At 36.1% G+C, this 6,433-nt stretch overlaps 1 non-coding gene across 1 annotated transcript; it reads left to right on the top strand.

Moving 5' to 3' along the window:
• Positions 1 to 5,509: 5,509 nt before the first annotated feature.
• LOC123232671 lies at positions 5,510 to 5,617 on the top strand. The gene has a single exon (XR_006505198.1). It is a non-coding gene; the product is annotated as a U6 spliceosomal RNA (small nuclear RNA).
• The last annotated feature ends 816 nt before the right edge of the window (positions 5,618 to 6,433 follow it).

Raw genomic sequence — 6,433 nt, 5'->3', positions numbered from 1 at the left:
TCTCATTCTCTCTCTCTCTCGTTCTCTCTCTCTCTCTCTCTCTCTCTCTCTCTCTCTCTCTCTCTCTCGTTCTCTCTCTCTCGTTCTCTCTCTCTCTCTCTCCAAATGTCTCTGTTTGTCTGACGGTCTGTCTCTCCCATCTGTTTGTATAACAGGAGAGAAAAGAATGAAATGCTAAAAAGTAGAACATGAAAGTGCCATTTGACTGTACATATGATGTGGGATGAGTAAAGAGAAGCCAGAGATCACTAATGGCTAAGAGACCAAGGAAAGAATCATAGAGAAGGTAACATTAACCCTGAGCCTTGAAGGTTGGATAGGAATTTGAAAGCTAGACATAAAGGTGAAAGAGATTAAAAGCAGAATGCTAATGGAATGAACAAAGGTAGAAAAACATAGCATATAATTCAGGTGTCATCAAGTAGCTCAGTTTGGCTGGTGACTGCTATGGAAGGAAGGAAGTAATATTAGGAAATATGTTTATAAAATGATCATTTCCATCCTGCAATTCACTGGAATTCTATCCATCTCCCCTTCAAACCCACCCCAAACTTTTCTGCTATTTATTGTTACTGAGTCTTATCACATCACTCTCACCCTTCCTCCAGACCCCTCATCTTTACATCTTCTCTCATCTGGCTATGTATCCAAGCTTGATTGTCCTTTCTTCATCTATTCAGTTTGCATGCCCATGCTGTTTAACTGGTTTTCCTCCAGCATTTGTATTAATAGTCTTTGTTTAAGCAATGAGAGATTATAGAGAGGAATTGTTCTATCTTTTCTGTGTTTTTGTTCCTAATCGCCTTTCTCTGATGCCTCATTTCTATTCCTCTTGCTTATTTCCTTTGCCAAGCTTCTGTCCACATTAACAAAAATGCAATTTTCTACTTCAGACTTCCCATCTATAGAATGAGAACTAATATATCACAGAGGACTTTGAATTATCTTGTGTCCTATAGCCTGCCTAAATGTTCACTAGCACTTTAAAAAGATTCATCCAATTCTGTATGAAGGCTATTTTAAAATATCTATAGAAATTTAAATAGCGTTCTTTCTTTCTTTCCTTCCTCCTCTCTGTTTAGGATAACTCACAAAAGGATCCTATTTAATTGAAAAATAGAAGGGTTATTAAATCTTTTAAGAGGTGGTAGCAAGCCAGTGCCCATGAGCTAGGAAGGTACCCTAGCAACCCATGACAAAAATTGTTTTTGTTTTTTTTTAAAGCATATAGCTAATACTCTATACTTTTCTTTCTGAACCTGACTACATGTCAAGGAGTGAATACGTATGCATGCAAGCACACAAGTATTTTTTGTGGTAGAAATATTCTGCCTTAGACAGACCACATCCAGAGTATTGTGGTTGGTTCTAGATATGACATTTTAATGGAATAGCTAGGAGTATTCCTCTATAACTTGCATGTAGATTTCCCCTACCCTGCCATGGTACCCCAGGTTAAAGATATATGGGTACGCTATGTTTCTTCATTCACTCAAAAATCAGAGCCCAAAAGATCCAACTGTGCTTACTTTTATTAGTTAACCAAAGAACACCAGGATTTCATAATAAAAGCACTTAATAAAATTAATTGTATGGGAAGAAAAGAAGGCAGACCCTCCCACACATAAAAATGCCACCAATGGGGAAAAGGCGCACAACTAGAGAGGATGTGGAAGGAAACATGTGAAGTGGGACAGACATAGGGAATATAGTTTGAGTGTAGGCACAAAGGGGTAAATTATACTTTCTGTGTTATAGAGCCACCAATGTCTCCTGGTCAAACCATTTGCTGCTTCTGCCAGACCTCGTCCCCATTGGTCTAGCATAGCATCTGTCAGGAATATATATGCATTTTCTGTTGAGCTTTATTATCTACTGCTGATCAATGATGCTCCACTGGTGCCATGGTTTGTGTCGAGCAAGGGCTGGGCATGAGGTTATAGAGTTTCCTTTTGTATTTCTTCCTAAACTTCAGTTTTTATATGCAAAATAGAGATGCTAATGCTCAGAGGCTTGTCATGAGAAAAAATCAAATAATATACATCAGTTTCATGACTACAGTGATTTCAGTATTGTAGGAGATTTATGATCAGAGTGCTTGCATGAATTGTGCAAAATTAAATTCATCTGTGACTTGCCAGTTGGTACTATTTGCCTTGTCTATGGCACCCCATCAGTTCTCTTTGTAGGCTGGGGGTCAATATACTCAAAGTGAAAAGACTTCTTCTAGAACTTTTAACATTAGATTAGTGCCAGTGTAGAACTTGGGATATTCATCTTATTGCATGACTAACTCACTTCCTTTTCAGATCATATGAATCCTGGTTGATATTTTTATGTCACTTCTCACACACAAATCATAATTTGTCATTGGCTGTAGCCACAATGGCTCTCTCCAATGCCTTTTGCATAAGTCACAATTTTTATTCCTCAGATATTGTGGAATTCCATGATTCATAACCATATAGCATCACTGGAAGAACATTGCTATTTAAAAGCAGGAAAGTGTAATGACTAAAGTGTAATGACTAAAAGTGCTGTTATGTTTTACATATGTAACACAGAATATAGCCCGATTCAATTCTGGACCCAATTCATTGTCTCTCTTCTGTACTCATCCAAGATGAGCTGACAGGCTAACTCAATTGGTTGCCCATACATGAAATCACATAGTTTGGAGCATGATGATAATCAAAGTTGTTTATATGTTTTTAAGATTACATTACTTCATTTGACCTTTTAGGAAGGGGTTCTTTATTTCCTTATTTGAATTCAGGCCAAAACATCCTCTTTGATAATGGAAAACACCTCTCAATAACATACATCTCAGTGCTTTATGGTTGACATGTTATATTAATAAAAGATTGTTAAATAAAATTATCTGGCAAGAAATCTGGTATTATTTTACTAGTTGTAGAGAAGTTTTGCCTTCTCAATCAAAAGATCTCTGTGCTTTTCAGACATGTGACAATGAAGATAAGATTTGCAGTTGATTTAAGTTAAAATAACCCTTCTAGGAAAGCTAGGGGCTGCAGTGGATATAGAACTAGGCTTGGAATCAAGAATATTCATCTACCTAAGTTCAAATCTTACCTTTGACATTTATTAACTATGTCACCCTGGGCAAGCCACTTAACCCCCTTTGCCACAGTTTCCTCATCTGTAAAATGAACTAAAGAAAGAAATAGAAAACCACTCCAATATCTTTAACAAGAAAACTTCAAATGAGGTCACAAAGAGTTGGACATGGTTGAAAAATTGCTGAAAAACAAAAACAGCCTGCTTATTCACTTCCTGCATTTTCATTAAAGAAACTTTCAATATAATGCTGAGGGGTTGTGGAAAAATGAGCACACTAGTACTCTGTTGGTGGAACTGTGAACTGATCTAATTATTTTGAAGAGTAATTCAAAATTATGCCCACACAGAAAGTTATAAAATGGTATAAATTATTTCCCAAGTAAATCAGGGAAAAAACAGAGAACCTATGTGTTCCAAAATAATTATACCAGATCTTTTTGTAGTAGCAAAGAACTAGAAATCAAGATGTCCATCAATAGGAGAGTGGCTAAACAAGTTGCGATATGTAATTGTGATGTAATACTATTGTGCCAAAAGAAATAATGATCAGGTTAACTTGGAAAAAAGCAAAAACTTGTAAAGACCTACACAAAATAATGAAGAATGAAATGAGTAGAAACAAGAGAACATTATACACAGCTACAGAACTGAGATTGGAAGAATGATTTGTGAATGTCCACCTCCAGAGAAAGAACTGATAAATAGAAACCTGACACAATTTATACCTATCTTTTTATTGGATCATGCCTTCTGTGGTGCAAGGAGAGGAAGGAGGGATTGAGATATTTAGAAAGAAATTCCATTGAAAAAAAAGAAAGTCTCAACATATGTGTAAATCTTTCTGAAAATTTTATAAAGATGAGCACATTGGCAAATGAATCAATAGCTATTGATGGGTTCTTGATTGCCTCAGGAAGACATGAGTTAAAATCTGGCTTCAGACACGTGCTAGCTATGTGACCCTGGGCAAGTCATTTATCCTGTGTTTGTTTTAATCTACCAGAGAAGAAAATAGCAAACCACTCCAAGATTCTTATGAACAAAACCCATGAACAGTATTGGTGTGATATGGTCCAGGGGGTCATGAAAAGTCAGAAACAACCAAACGTCTAAATAGTCTCACAACGATATTGCCCCAATTTTCTTTTCAAATCATTTGGTAAATTCCTCTCTCTGAGACATCCAGAAAACTGATTTTTCAATACATTAAAAATGCTGTTGACTTCTCTATTCATTTTCTTTAGATGTTCTTGGTCTGTTCTAGTCATTATACTGCATATTTATATGTTAGTGCCACTTTGAACACTTCAGGGACTACATGATTGTCCAAATGTATCCCTGATGAAGGAAAAAAATTTTATGGAAATTCTAACAGGTATTTTTTTCTTTTCCTTCCCCCCAACAGTTTCTTGACCTTCCAGTTTCATCTTTAAATGTTCTTGAGATAATGTGGCTTAGTTAGGCTTCATGTCAGACTTTCTGCAAATCCCTTTTTCTTTCCATCACTTTTCATACTTTAATGAGGTGATACCACTCATAGTTTTCTACCATCCTCTTCAGGGCTTTGTTAATGACTTTTTAGTATATAAATCACTGTTGCCCTTGGCTTCATTTTTCTCCACGTGGCAAAGAGATCAAGTATTTGCTAACTGACGTAGCTTCTGAGTTGTTTTGGCCTTCTTGTTGTGGTGATTGTTTGGCAATTGTGCAAGAATTATAAATGGACATATAAAAATCAGCTTTTATTATCCTTGGACAAAAATCAGTACAATATAAAGCCCACTTCTGAGTCCATAATGGAATATATTTCTCACAAACAACTCAACTTGAAAAATTGTCACTGGTAATTATTATTTTATTTTTCCCCTGTTGAATTGTGAGTTCCATAAAAGAAAGGCTTTTCTTTGTATCCTGAGGGCTTAACACAGAGCCTGCCTCATAATATGTGCTTAATAAATGTTTATTGACTGTCTATAATTGCCTATAGTAAGATTATAGATTTTTAAAGAGAGAAGTGATATCTCTGCTTTAAAGAGAAGAGAGGTCACCTAGTCTAAGCCAATCATTTTTCAAAGGAGAGAACTGAGACCTAAAAGGTTGTTACCTGAGAAGTGATATAGAGATACTCAATAAAAAATGAAATTTAAACCTAATTCCTCTGATTCCAAGTCCAATGTTCTTTTTGTCATATCACACTGCCTCACATAGGATCATTAAAATCAGGATAGTGGGAATGGTTTGAAAGTGTGGAAATTAATAGAAAACTTTATTTCAGAACTACATGGCATTAGCACCAAGCTCCTTAATGTGAAGTAAAAACTGGAGAGGGATAGGACTTAATTCTATGTTGGAAATGTTAGAAAAGATAAAATAATCTGTAAGTCTTTTCCCACATCTGTTGATGAATTGCCAGAAAAAGAAATGCTGAATGCTCACCTTGGCAGCACACATACTAAAACTGGAATGATAACAGAGAAGATTAGCATGGCCCCTGCACAAGGATGACATGCAAATTTGTGAAGAAAGAAAGATTCTTAATATCAATTCTGAGACAGAAAGTAAGAATATTTTCAAAAAAAAGTCAGAAAGCTATTGATCAAAGGCAAGATTATTATAGAATGTCACTGGCAGATGACTTCATTGAAATATTACAGACATAATCTCCAAGGTGAATAATGGCAGATCCTTGGATATAGATCCAAATGCTCATACTCACATTCAGAACAAGAGTATCTCCGCTTCTAAGTGTACTCTAGAGAAGTTGTAAGTCATTAAAAGCCTCATGGTATTACAAGAAGAATATTCTTTCTTTCATTCAGTGAACATCAAGAGATAATATGGCATAGTAGTCAGAGCGCTGGACATAGAATCAGGAAAACCTGGGTCCAAATCCCTCTTTAGACCCTTACTCACTGGAGGACCAATTGGTGAGTTTTTCCTTGATCTTGCTCAGGACCAGGCTCCCTGCAACATCTAACACCAAACCATACATCTACAGATAACCTGGCCATTATCCTCCCACTTAAAAAAAAAAAAAACAAACAAACAAACACAAACCTTACCTTGTTCTTAGAATCAATATTAAGTATTGGTTCCAAGACAAAAGAGTGGCAAAGGTTAGACAATTGAGGTTATGTCTTGCCCCGAGTCACAAAATTAAAAAGTCTCTGAAGCCAGCTTTGAACCAATAACCTCCCATTTGTAGGTCTGACTATCCAGTGAACCAACCAGCTTCCCCTTTCCTTCCTCTTGCTAACTTTTGCTTTCCTTTATGTATTTTCTCCCCTATTAGAATGTTAGTTTGATGAGGTCAGAAATTGTCTTGTTTGCTGGTATTTATGTTCCCAGTACC

The sequence above is a fragment of the Gracilinanus agilis genome, chromosome 1, assembly GCF_016433145.1.
Source record: "Gracilinanus agilis isolate LMUSP501 chromosome 1, AgileGrace, whole genome shotgun sequence".
In the NCBI taxonomy this organism is placed as follows: Eukaryota; Metazoa; Chordata; class Mammalia; order Didelphimorphia; family Didelphidae; genus Gracilinanus; species Gracilinanus agilis.
The sequence above is the reverse complement of the archived record's forward strand: the minus strand, read 5'-3'. Positions and strand labels throughout refer to the sequence as shown.